At 45.9% G+C, this 14,271-nt stretch overlaps 1 protein-coding gene across 1 annotated transcript in view; it reads right to left on the bottom strand.

Annotated features, from left to right (window-relative positions):
- Nucleotides 1-12,830, bottom strand: part of WDFY4 (WDFY family member 4) — a 279,361-nt gene extending 266,531 nt beyond the window's left edge. Inside the window, 1 exon segment of the mRNA XM_021073024.1 lies at nt 12,568-12,830. The gene's annotated coding sequence lies outside the window, so the exon portion shown is untranslated.

Raw genomic sequence — 14,271 nt, 5'->3', positions numbered from 1 at the left:
TTCAGGGAGTCAGATGACAAATGTGCAGTGACCCGAGGTGGGGATTCCCTAGGACCTCAGAGACATGTAGGCCCCTGGGGTTGGGCATCTCTGCCCATCCTCATTCCCAGCACCCCCTGCATAGATCCCTCTAGCCTCTAGCCTCTAGCCTCATTGGAGCTCTGCTTTGTAAAGTCTCAGAAGCAGAGCACCCAGGGCCTCCTTCTTACAGCTACTGCCCTAAAGAGTGATATCTGGAGTCTAAAGAATCAGCTGGGTTACTCATGTTTGTTCAGGCTGCTAAATCCACACTTGATTGACTGCTTCACCCCTTATTTCTTGGGAGGTGATTTGCCAAAGGGTAAAATCTTAGGATAGGAGATGTGGTTTAGCAGCCCTTGGAGCTAAGATGCCAGGGAGCTATTCTGGAGGACACAGAGCAAGAAAGCGTATGGAGCCACCCTCCAGTAGGGCAAGGAAGAGGAAACCGGGGACTCGGTGCTTTCTGCAAGGAAGCTCAGACCTGGTGACCTATAATAACTCAGAGACCTGGAGAACAGACCTGTGCTTGCCCAGAGGATGGGGGGAGGGAGTGGGATGGATGAGGAAGGAGTGGAATGGATGGATAAGCAATGAGGTCCTACTGTACAGCACAGGGAACTATATCCAATCACTTGGGATAGACCATGATGGAAGATAATGTGAGAAAAAAAGAACACACACACACGTATATACATTTTTTTCTTATAGTTGATTTATAGTGTTGTGCCGATTTCTTCTCTACAGCAAAGTGACCCATTGTAAATCAATTATAAGGAAAAAAAGTTGATATGATAAAATTCAAGATTAAAGTCCCCCTCCCCTCAACTTTCTTGTCAGCGTATATGACTATTACCCTTTCTAGACTGTACACACCAGGTGCAGAGGCATACCTGTTTGCCATGTACATCACAGGCAATGGCCCCCAGATCCTGGAGCCAGGGGAGCCTCTAAACCAGATGGTGCAGAACAGCAAAGCTATTTCCTATATGGGGCTGTAAATAACCTGTTTTCCTCTCTATTCAAAAATCACTTCCTCATCGTATATCAGCAGATCCAGAGCCCTTGCTCCTGTGTCAGCAAGAGCCTGGCCTCAACCTGGAGCTCTCTAAAAAATGACAAAGTCAGTCTTATTCCAAAAACATGTGCAGGGTGGGGTTTAGCCTTGCTTCCTTCTTCCCCATTTCATGTTAACAAGAGACCTTACAAGTTAAAAGCAGATGAAAGGGGACCCGGGGGAGTAAGGAATGGACAGAAGTTGTAATAATACGGAGGCTGGGTTCACTGCACACCCTGCTGTAGTTAATCAGAAGCACTCCCCAATGACCAGGTAGGGTTCATCCCAGGTTCACAAGGATGGTTCAACATACGCAAATCAATCAACGTCATACACCACATTAAAAAAAGAAAAGTCAAAAACCTTATGATCATCTCAATAGACGCAGAAAAAGCATTTGACAAAGTCCAACATCCATTCATGATGAAAACTCACGCCAAAGTGGGTATAGAGGGAACATTCTTGAACATAATCAAAGCCATTGATGACAAACCCACAGCAAATATAATACTCAATGGAGAAAAACTGAAAGCCTTCTCACTCAAATCTGGAACAAGACAGGGATGCCCACTCTCACCACTGCTCTTCAACATAGTTTTGGAAGTCCTAGCCACAGCAATTAGGCAAACAAAAGAAATAAAAGGCATCCATATAGGAAGAGAAGAGATAAAACTGTCACTGTATGCAGACGACATGATACTATACATAGAAAACCCTAAGGACTCAACCCCAAAACTACTTGAACCGATTAATAAATTCAGCAAAGTAGCAGGATATAAGATTAACATTCAGAAGTCAGTTGCATTTCTGTATACCAGCAATGAACTATTAGAAAAGGAATACAAAAATATGATACCTTTTAAAATTGCATCTCAAAAAATCCAATACCTCAGAATACACCTGACCAAAGAGGTAAAAGACTTATATGCCGAGAACTATAAAATTTTAATCAAAGAAATCAAAGAAGATGTAAAGAAATGGAAAGATATTCCATGTTCCTGGATTGGAAAAATCAATATTGTAAAAATGGCCATACTACCCAAAGCAATCTACACAGTCAATGCAATCCCTATCAAATTACCCAGGACATTTTCCACAGAACTAGAACAAACAATCCAAACATTTATATGGAACCACAAAAGACCCAGAATCGCCAAAGCAATCCTGAGAAACAAAAACCAAGCAGGGGGCTTGGTTCAAGCAATATTACAAAGCCACAGTCATCAAAACAGTGTGATACTGGTATCAAAACAGACAGACAGACCAATGGAACAGAATAGAGAACCCGGAAATAAACCCAGACACATATGGTCAATTAATCTTTGACAAGGGAGGCAAGAACATAAAATGGGAAAAAGAAAGTCTATTCAGCAAGCATTGCTGGGAAACCTGGACAGCTGCATGCAAAGCAATGAAATTAGAACACACCCTCACACCATGCACAAAAATAAACTCAAAATGGCTGAAAGACAAATATAAGACAAGACACCAAACTCCTAGAAAACATAGGCAAAACACTCTCTGACATCAACCTCATGAATATTTTCTCAGGTCAGTCTCCCAAAGCAATAGAAATAAGAGCAAAAATAAACCCATGGGACCTAATCAAACTGAAAAACTTTTGCACAGCAGAGGAAACCAAAAAGAAAACAAAAAGACAACTTTCAGAATGGGAGAAAATAGTTTCAAATGATGCAACGGACAAGGGCTTAATCTCTAGAATGTATAAGCAACTTACACAACTCAACAGCAAAAAAGCCAATCGACCAAAATGGGCAAAAGACCTGAATAGACTGTTCTCCAAGGAAGATATACAGATGGCCAACAAACACATGAAAAAATGCTCAACATCGCTGATTATGAGAGAAATGCAAATCAAAACTACCATGAGATACCACCTCACACCAGTCAGAATGGCCCTCATTAATAAGTCCACAAATAACAAGTTGTGGAGAAAAGGGAACCCTCCTGCACTGTTGGTGGGAATGTAAGCTGGTACAGCCGCTATGGAGAACAGTTTGGAGGTACCTTAGAAACCTATACATAGAACTTCCATATGACCCCACAATTCCACTCTTGGGCATCTATCTGGACAAAACTCTACTTAAAAGAGACACATGCACCCACATGTGCATTGCAGCACTATTCACAATAGCCAGGACATGGAAACAACCCAAATGTCCATCGACAGATGATTGAATTAGGAAGAAGTGGTATACATACACAATGGAATACTACTCAGCCATAAAAAAGAATGACATAATGCCATTTGCAGCAACATGGATGGACCTAGAGACTCTCATACTGAGTGAAATGAGCCAGAAAGACAAAGACAAATACCATATGATATCACTTATAACTGGAATCTAATATCCAGCACAAATGAACATCTCCTCGGAAAAGAAAATCGTGGACTTGGAAAATGGACTGTGGCTGCCTGATGGGAGAGGGAGGGAGTGGGGGGGATCGGGAGCTTGGGGTTATCAGACACAACCTAGAATAGATTTACAAGGAGATCCTGCTGAGTAGCATTGTGAACTATGTCTAGATACTCATGCTGCAACAGAACAAAGGGTGGGGAAAAAAATGTATACATGTAAGGATAACTTGATCCCCTTGCTGTACAGTGGGAAAATAAAATTTAAGAAAAAAGGTGATGAATAAAAAATCAAAAAAATTTAAAAATTAAACCATAAAAAAAAAAGAAGCACTGAGGCGGATAAGAACATTATCAGCAGGGAAATACAGATTAAAACCACACCAAGATACCAGGGCACACCCATTAGAATGCCTTTAAAAACAAACAAGTGCTGGCAAGGCAGCTCAGCAACCAGAACGCTCACTCTTGTTGGTGTGAATGCAAATGGTGCAGTCCCTTTGGAGGACAGTCTGGCAATTTCTGAAGAAGTTAAGCATAAACCCAACCATTACCTCCTGGGTATTTACCCTAGAGATATGAAAACTTGATGTTCATTTAAAAACCTAAACATAAATGTTTATAGTAGGTCAATTCATGGCTGGCAAAACCTGGAAACAACCCAAATTTTTGTCAAGGGGTGGATGAATGGATAAGTAGGCATCTCTGTACACCAGGATGCTTCTCTGACCCACAGCAACCCGGATGGATGAGTGACAGGAACCAGTCTTAAAGGGCTACACATTGCCTTATCCCATTTATATGACATTCTGAAAAAGGACAAAATTATAGGGACTATAAATAGATCCATGGTTGCCAGGGGTTTCTGGTAGGAGGGTGGCTCCAAGAAGCAGAAGGGAACATTAGGTAATAGAAATGCTCTATGTCTCAACCATAGTGTTGGTGACACAGCTATGTATGTGTGTCCAAAAGGCACACACAAAAGGGTAAGATATTCTATAGGCAAATCACACATAAAAGAACCCAAAATGAAAAAATAAAAATGCTCTGAGATGGAAAGAGTACTAATAGAGAAGCTGGAGGCTAAGGGTTTAGTCCCTTCACCTGTGTCTGTCCAGTACGACAGGGCTACACCTACCTGTTCAGTTATAGTGACAGTTCCACCCGCTGAAAGCTTACTTTATCGTGGCTCTGCATCCTCATCTCTGTATCATCTCCCTTTATCTTCTCACAATACCCCATGGGGAAGCAAACAAACAGTGGCAGTTTTTTACAGGTGCCGAAAGCGAGGCTCAGAGGATGTCAGTCATTTCCCCAGAGGCCACATTGCAAGTTCTATGTGTCTGACTCCTAAGCCCACACTTTCCTCCTTAACCTCATCCCCTCCTTCCTCAGAATGTCTCCAACTGGGGACAGGATCAAACCCCTAAGATCATAAGCTACACTCAGGTAGGGGCTTGCTCGGGGCCCCTCCCAGGCCTCAGTGTCCCTGTTGGTTAAGGGGCGGAGCTGCCCCCCAAGTTCCCATTATTTTCCTATCCAATTAAAAAATACTGTACGGTTGACCCTTGAATAACACAGGGAAAATTCCCTTGTAACTTACAGTTAACTCTCCAAATCCATGCTCAGCATCTGTGGGTTCAACCAACCATGATGTTACAGTGCTATCATATTTACAATTTAAAAAAAAATCCATATAGAAGCAGACCAATACAGTTCAAACCTGTGTTTTAAACGGTCATTTTGTCAAATTGGCTGAACTAATGGACAAGACAGGTCTATAAAATTAAAAGTACACCCTCCACAAAAGAACCAACATAAGGAATTCCTGTTGTGGCACAGCAGAAATGAATCCAACTGGTTTCCGTGAGGATGTGGGTTCGATCTCTGCCCTCGCTCAGTGGGTTGGGGATCTGGCGTTTTGATGAGCTGTGGTGTAGGTCACAGACATGGCTTAAAATCCCTGTTGCTGTGACTGGTGTAGGCTGACAGATGTAGCCCTGATTCGACCCCTAAGCCTGGGAACTATATGCTGTGAGCGCAGCCCTAAAAAGAAGAAAGAAAAAAAAAAAAACAACATATACTTGTATACCCATGTTTATAGCATGATTATTTACAAATGGGAAAATAAAAAAGGTGAAAAGGATCCAAATGTCCATCGATGGATGAGTGAAAAAAAACAAAATGTGGTCTAGCCATACAATGGAAAGTTATTCAGCTTTATGAGAAAGGGAATTCTGACACATGGATTAACCTTGAGGACATTGTGTTGGGTGAAATAAGTGAGTCACAGAAAGACAAACACTGTGAATCCCTAGATGACGACCTAGAGTCATCAAATTCAGCCAAATAATATTGAATGATGGTTTCCAGGGGCTGTAGGGAGGGGAGAATGGGAGTTAATGTTTAACGGGTATAGGGTTTCAGTTTGGGGAGGTAAGAAGTGTTCTGGAGCCAGATTGTGGTGATGATTGCACAACACGTGAGTGTGCACCTTCAGCCACCACGTGTCTAATCCCACCCCACCCCTACTGAGCCCACTGCCCCTGAGGCTCTGGAGGGACCATCAGCCCCCGAGGCCCTCTGTGGATATGCTCTAGGGCCCCTGCTTCTCTTCTGCATCAACCCCCTGCTGACCTCTCTCCTGAGTCTGTCCCATCTTGGGTTTTCTCACAAAAAGATGCCGGTTTGAATGGACATCAGGACACTGAGTGGACCAAATCAAGGTCTCAAGAGGTGCAGGCCCAGGTGTTTGTGGAGGCGGGACCCAAGATGAGGACTTGGCCACTGCAAAGGTAGAATAATAACCAGGAGCAGGAATACTGTCCCCAGGAGTGAGGACAAAATCAAGAGCACGTTCAAAGGGATGTCACAGGAGGGGCAGGCAGGAAAAGGGCAGCCTGGCAGACAGTGGCTGGAGGGCAGAGGGGTGGGCAGAGCCAGAGGCTCCCTGAGAGCCTCCACCCCCAGCTCCAGGGCCAAGGACCAGCCATCACCTTGGTGCAGCTCTAAGTCCCCTTCCATTAGCAAGTGTGCCCAGCTCCTATATTAGCCACAGGCTAAGAGTTCCTGCAGGCAGAGAACAGCAGAGCCTAGGGTCCTACATCCTGTCTCAGATGACTCAAGAGGAGAAGGAGGCAGCTCAGGTTATTTCCAGAAATGCAGGCATTTCCCTGAAGACTAAGATGGGGACTTGATTGGCAGGAACAGGGCAGGTTGGGCAACACCCCCCATGGCCCTCATCACTTCCTTTTTCTAATTCCAGTCCATGCACTCCTGGCCAGCACACACCTCTGCGGTTTTGGCAACAGCAACAAAATAGAGTAACTCACAGAGTCTTGAGGAAGGGACCCAGTTTTGTATTTCGGTATGTGTACCTACTTCCACATTTCCAAAAATGGCCAGGGAGCAGTTCCCCTGGCCAGACCCTGAAAGCCTAGCTGCTACTGAGCTATCGCTGTCAGCACAAAGACACAGACCCTCAAAGCCTAGCTGCTACTGAGCTATCACTGTCAGCACAAAGACGCAGGCCAGTGACAGCACAGGTAACAAGCCAGCCCCCATAATCGGGAACCTCCCCAATGGGGGAGTTAATTCGTGGCTTGTCTTCCACTGGAACGTAAGGAAATGCTGCTTATGTCAGAATGGCCATAACTGAGTGAGCATCTACTAACAGGGCCTTCCGTGTTCTCTATAGTCTTAGAAAACTTGTAAAGTAGGTGTTATTATATCCATTGTACAGGTGGGAAAAGTAAGACTCAGAGAAATTGAGATTCAAAGAAAATAGGTAACATCTGAAATCAGACTGCTAATGAGTGTTAGAATTAAGGTCAAATGCAGATTTTCTGATTCCAAAGCCTCCCACCCCCTTTCACCACTCCAGGTTGGCTCGACACAGTGGTCAACAGAGGTAAAAATAGACCTTGGGGGCACCTTGGGTACTAGCTGGAAAATCGTACTGCCAGCAAATCTGCAGGGGTTCCCTGTCTGGACTTGCAGAGTTGTCACTGACCCTAGGAGATTCAGCACCTAGCTTGCCATCTGGCACCCTCACATGGACAGCAAGCAGGCCTAGGACCGGACCCTGTGGTGTCACCATCCCCCAGGGAAGAGCTGCTCTCTGGGAGCCACAAGGTCCAGAGTTTAGCCCCAGCCCAAGGAGGGCACCAGCTGGCCAGTCACTCCTAGACTTCAGCAGCACATGAAGCGTTAATCACTCACCTTGCAGGCTAGCCACCAGCGCTGCGGCTCTGCTCAGCTTTTGCTCTGTGGTGTGTCATTTGATTATTAAACATGTAAGGAGCAGACTCGTCCTTGGCCCACACCCTGGACTTGAAAGCTCACAAGCAGGGGGCAGGGGACCAGTGAAGAGGCAGACAGAGTGGGGTGGGTGCTGGGCAGGGAGATGCCTGGATGTGGAGCACAGAGGAGGCTTATAGCCCCACCTCTGGTGGGGAGTGGTGGTCTAGAAGGGGCTTCCCCCAAAAGACTGCACCTGGGAAGGGCACTGAGGGGTGAGGATGTGCCCCCAAAGTGGAGCAGAAAAACACTCCAGGCTGCATGTGTGTTCAGAGATGAGGGTGGGATTCGAAGAGGCTGGAGCACAGGGGGCAGGGATGGTATGGGGGGTGTGTGTAGAGAAAGGATCACGAATGCCGGTAATGACCATGGCCCTCCCCCCATACGGTGTCCTGGGAGGCCCTAGGGGGCTCTCATCAGGGAGCATCATGGATGGCACACAGAGCCCCTTTGCTAGATGCTGGGCCTTCCCAGAGGGCCCAGCCCAGCCCCAGCCCCCAGCATCACAGCCTATAAGAGAAGGGAGGCAGGAAGAAGGATGCTACAACACAGTGCCCAGAATGCTTGCTTTGGAGCAGGAATCCAGCACTGAGGGGGCAGAGGGAAAGAAGTAGTTATAGGGGATGAGGTGGGGCGGAGTGAGGGTGGGAGAGGGTACTAGAGACTTCACAGCAGCGAGGGCTTTAGAGAGGAAGCCTGAGGGGAGAAGCAGGACTGTGGGCAGGCCTGAGAGAACGGCTCTTGAGGGCAGGACAAGCAAAGGGACTGAGAGAGGTGGGGCTGAACCACTGGTGGTTTAGTGCCCCTGTTCATGCTGGGAGGAGGGTGAAGAGCACAGGCAGAGGCTGGGTCTTGAAGCCCTCCCCCCCCCACCACCACCGCAGCTCCATTCCTCACCCTCCAAACTCCGGGAAGGAGTAAAACCTCTGGGTACTTCATAGCATCCTTTATACGTTTCAGGCCACTAGTTAAGTTGGGAGAGATGAAAGAGTTCCAGGACTGGTTAGCTCTCACAATTGTCCTCTTTCTCCCATTAAATCCCTAGTATAATTTGGTCAGCAAATAAATACAAAAATAGCTAGTTAAATTTTCAAACATACCTGGAAGTATGCACTCCTGGCTTGCAAGGAATTAACCATCTCTTAATTCTCATAGAATTAATTTACTAAAGAATTAATTTTTAACTCTCATGGATCATAAAAAAAAAAAAATCACAACAAAGTGAGAGCACAAACCACCTACACCATAGACACTTGTCAGTTTTCTTGGGCTCCCTGTCTTCTATGACGGTAGACAGATCTGGAGCCAGAAATCTCTGCTTTTATGTTAATGAGAAAAAGACACTTTCAGTTTCACTTTTGCCCTTCATCAGAGTGCAGAGCAAGGAAACCTAGTGCTGGAAGCTGGGAGACAAGGGTATCAGCCCCTGACTGAGCCTCTTTGCCCTCTGTGGCTCAGTTCCCCACCTGTAGCACCAGGCATCTAGAATAGATGCTCCTTAAGGGTCTGTCCACCAATGATGATCTGCTTTGCAAATTAGTCTCATGTTTGGAGCCTTCAAATTTCACCACTGAGACCTAGATATGTGAGAATGAGTCTCCTGCAGGCTGGTGAACTTCCTTATGGTCAGGAATATTTTCTTACCCAGACCTAATTCTCCAAGGAAATGGGAGAATACACCAAGGAGAGTTGAAAGGAGCCAAGGAAGCTCGGAAAGCTAGGTTCTCTGGGTGCCTGCCCTCTGTGGGGCTTCTCCTGAAAGCCTGGGGTGGGCCCACTGCTTCCTCCTCTGGCCCCCAGCCTTGCCATGGCAGGCCTCCCTCCCTCCACTCTCCCCGAGTCCTCCCTGCCTCCAGTGTCCCCACCCACAGTGTCAGACTTGGGTGCACAGCCACATGGTCACTGCCCTGCTCAGACGCCTTCAGTGGCTCCCCATGTTCTCTAAGAATATTCTCAAGCTTTGGACCCTTCACATACTTTTGGTCCAACCCCATTCCTTGCCTGATTTCCCACTGCCTCCCCAATGGGGTCTGTTCACTCATATGCTGACCCTTTGCCTTTACTCAGGTGTCTCCTCTGCCTGGAATCTTCTTCCCTAGGCTCCACGGATCCCAATCCTGCCACCTTTTGAACACAGTTCCTGATTGCCTCCTCGGCACAGGCCTCCCAAACGGTGACCCCATAGAGAAAAAAATGGAAGAAGAAAGAGAATTTAGAATGTACAATAAGCATATAATAAGATGCCCAACCTTAGTAATTCAAGAAATGCAAATTCAAAATATAGATGGCTTTACATTTGCACTGAATTGGTAAAAATTAAAAATCCAACAAGATAAATGTTGGCGAAGACTCAGATCAATGGAAACTTTTATATATTGCTGACAGGTGGTAAAGTTTTCTGGTTTGGAAAAAGTTTTGATACCATTCAGTAAGGCTAAAGATTTGTATACCTTACAGCCCACCCTTTCTCCTTCTAGGGCATGTAAACTAGGGAGCTGTTGCACACACGCCCTAGGATATATGTACAAGGAGAGTTCCAGCAGCATTTACAAGGGCTAACAGCCCCTGACAGCTTCTAAAAGAAAAAAACAAACAATCCTAGAAATATCCCAAATGCCCATTAGCAGTATGTTGGGGGATTATCCTGAGGTATATTCACATTTAACAGAATTCTATACAGCAATAAACACAAATGAATTAGAGGGGCATGCAACAATGTGAAGAAATTTCAGAAACATAATTTTGAGCAAATTAAGCAAGTCTTAAAGTACATTCAATTCTGATTTACAAAGTTTAAAACCAAATAACATGTCTTCAGCAACTGAAATATACATAGTTGAACTATAAAGAAAAGCAAAGGAGGAGTTCCCATCATGGCACAGTGGAAACAAATCTGACTAGGAACCATGAGGTTGCAGGTTTGATCTCTGGCCTCACTCAGTGGGTTAAGGGTCCAATGTTGCCATGAGCTGTGGTTTAGGTCGCAGACGCAACTCAGATCCCGTGTTGCTGTGGCTCTGGCGCAGGCTGGCAGCTACAGCCTGGATTAGACCCCTAGCCTGGGAACATCCTTATGCCACAGGTGCGGCCCTCAAAAAGACAAAAGACAAAAAAAAAAAAAAAAAAAGAAAAGAAAAAAAAAGGAAAAATAAGCTCCAAATTCAATGAAAACCACAGTTTTATCTGAAGAGAGAGAAAGATGAGCATACAGAGGCCTTCAGTGATGCTGATGATCTTTATTTTATTTTATATTTTATTTTATTTTTTTAATTTATTGTCTTTTTAGGGCCACACCCTTGGCATCTGGAGGTTCCCAGGCTAGGCATCAAATTGGAGCTATAGCTGCTGGCCTACACCACAGCCACAGCAATACAGCATCCGAGCCGCGCCTGTGATCGACACTGTATACAGCTCGTGGCAACGCCGGATCCTTAACCCACTGAGTGAGGCCAGGGATCGAACCCGCATCCTCATGGATACTAGTCAGATCCATTAACCACTGAGCCACGACGGGAACTCGCGATGATCTTTAAAACAAAAAAAGGGGGGGGGCATACACAGGGGTATTTTCATTCCTTATATCTGTACATTTTTTCTAATTTTTTTTTCCTATCTATTCAACATTTCAAAGCTTCCCAAGTGTGGAGACTATAGCCCAGGTCCTCACACTGGACAGGAGAGCTCTCCTTAACCTGACCCTACTCTGTCGCTCTCTGGCCAGGTCAGCTGGCACACTCCTCACCACCTGGCTTCTGCCACTCTGACCTCCTCTGCACTTTGACCTTCTCAGTTCCTCCTGCCAGGAACGCTTCTCAAAAACACACATGGCTCAGGCCCTCCCTTCCCTCAGGTCTCCACTCAGAAGACATGTGCCTTCCTGGGTCTCTTGATCCCCACTCTCTACCCTCTGTCTCTGAGCCACTAGAGCCAAAGGCATCAAGAACAACCCACCCCTGTCCACTGACCCAGCCGCCTTTAACAGCGCCTGGTAGGAAGTGGCTCTCAATAAATGTTTGCTGAACAATTAAATGGATGACTATGCAGAAAATCATCTTAAAATTGAAAACTTCCACAGAAAAGTTACGACGTAAAAGCCTTAGTTACCAGATTAGCTCTCCCTCAAAGAGATTGGGTCAGTGTTCTATGAGGTGCAATTTTCGGCAGGCCAGAAAAGAGCTAATTCTCAAACTAGGTGGTCCTGCAGATTCAGAAAATATTGGCATTTCTAAGCTTTGATGTGGTAATTCAGATGAGGAAAGGACAGCCCCAAAGGGCACCTACTGGCCAGACTTTCAGTGGTGACCACAGAGCCAGCTCTCTTGGTGACCAATCTAAAGTGGCCCCTCCTGCTCAGCACCCTTCAGAGGCCCACAAAGAGCTGGGCAAGGGAGTGCCACAGCCAGCCCTCTTCATCCCTGGACTGTGGGCACAGACAGGCCAGTGTCCAGCCTCTCCTGGGTGTGGCAGGTCACCTTCTTCAGCTTAACATGAGAAAGGGCTTGACCTGAAGTAGAGGAAGGAGGAACGGTCCTGGCCAGTCTCGACAAACCCTAACAGGGACAGACACCCCAAGAGCAAGATACCCCAGCAGATCCAGACATCGGAGTGGCCCTGGGCGCTTGTGCTGCCTGCCCTGTGCCCACTTCCTGCTGCTCAGCTTTCCCACATCCACAAACCTAGATCAGGCACTAGTGGTCACATGGGTTCCCATGCTTAGCTCTCCAGGAGGCAGCTGGTCAGCCTGCCCTGGAAGATAGGACCCTCCCCCTGCCCACCTCTAGGCTGGTCGGACATGACCAAGAGCAAGGTGACCTACCTGGAGTGTGTCCTTCAGGGCATGCAGACATCAGATGGCGCGAGTGCCCCCATACCCAGACACAGCCCCTCAGGCTTAGGGGAAGAGGACCCAGCCCAGAAGCTTCAGTCCTTAAGGGTGTTTCACTATGAATCATTTGAGCTGGGTTTCTGCTCACTTCCTGGAGAAAGCAGAAGTGGAGTGTAGGCAGATGTCTGATTCTGCCTACTTCCCACACATGAACAGGGCTGCCTCAGTTCTGGTGGGTAACTCGACACTGTAGAAAGGCTGCTTAGGGCAGGATGGTCAAGTGGTACTGGGCGGGGCCAAGGACAAAGAGGGAGAGTTAGTAAAGGTGGACACAGACTTCATCCCTGTGCTATTTGGCTAGACTTCTCTTTCTTTTCTTGGCCCCACCTCTCCTCTCTGAGCCTCTGGAAGAGCGAAGACAATAATGGTGTCTAGGTGAATTTCATTAGAGGTGTGTCTAACATCCATCCATGGACATCACCTGGGTTCATCATCCTTCTTCCCCGAGGCTTCCAGGACCAGAGGGAGCCTCTCACTTGGATTCCTTCCTCCTCCATCCTCAGACCTAACTTAGACCACTGATCAAGGGAGTCCTTTAAAATCAGATGGCCAACAGTGGGTAATATTATTAACATGATGATAAAGGAAAAATGTACATAATTCAAGTTCCCCAGAATTCAGTAGCAAGATTCTTGTTACATTGAGCCATTTCATATCATCTAGCCATAGCATCATCTGTGCAGCATCTGGCAGCAGGTCCATTCAAACACAATCCCTTCCTGTGCCCACGTGAGCAAGAGCAGTAGTTAGCATGAATGCCTGATGCTTAAAGCTAGCTCATCACCTGTTTTTAGCTTGAACCAACCAGCCATTTGTAAGTAACTACAAGTGAGAGGCAACACCATCTTTTATAGGAAATGAAAAGGCTCTGAGGTTGGTTCAAAGATGAAAACATTTGTGGTAAAATCTCAACTCTTGCCAGTACAAACTTGCTAGCAAGTAGCAGCCAAATTAGGAGACCCATCTAGCTTAAGACTTAAGTCACATGCCATGCCCACTCCCCAACAGGAGTCAGAGGTACCAACATCCCTGCTCAAGTTCTCATTTCTTCTTCCACTGTCCATGAGTAGAAGAGAATCTAGAATGGAAACTGGAAGGGTTCTGCACAGGACAGCATCACAGATCACCCTGACACATGTACAAGGTTGTGCAACAGCACAAATATCACCTTGTCAAGCCATGGTAGGCTCCAAATTTTTTACAGCAGTAAAATTCCGTGGTTATACTACATTCAAGAGCCATTGTGCTATAGTATGTACCATTATGGAGAAATGTGTTAATTTTCTCAGCATCTGGTGAAAGACTTTTCCCTAGGGAGATACCCACTTTTGTTGACTAAAATGATAGGTTAGTAGAATCTGGGCTCCTGGGCAGAAAATTTGGATTGAAATTTTCATTACTACTCTGAAGGAATTAACATTTTTAAGTCTGGTTCTTATTTGTGGAATAGGATTATGCAGTGTTGTAAGAAACAAATTAAATGTTTGCAGTAGTATTCTAAATGCAAAAGAAATGGCTGCACAAATGTGAGTTATTATTATTGAGAGAGTTGCCCACACTAGGACACTAAAGCAGCCAGAACAACTATGAACTGCTCATGTAAGTATGTATTTTTGTTGAGGGGAAATGTAAGAT

The sequence above is a fragment of the Sus scrofa genome, chromosome 14, assembly GCF_000003025.6.
Source record: "Sus scrofa isolate TJ Tabasco breed Duroc chromosome 14, Sscrofa11.1, whole genome shotgun sequence".
NCBI lineage: Eukaryota > Metazoa > Chordata > Mammalia > Artiodactyla > Suidae > Sus > Sus scrofa.
The sequence above is the reverse complement of the archived record's forward strand: the minus strand, read 5'-3'. Positions and strand labels throughout refer to the sequence as shown.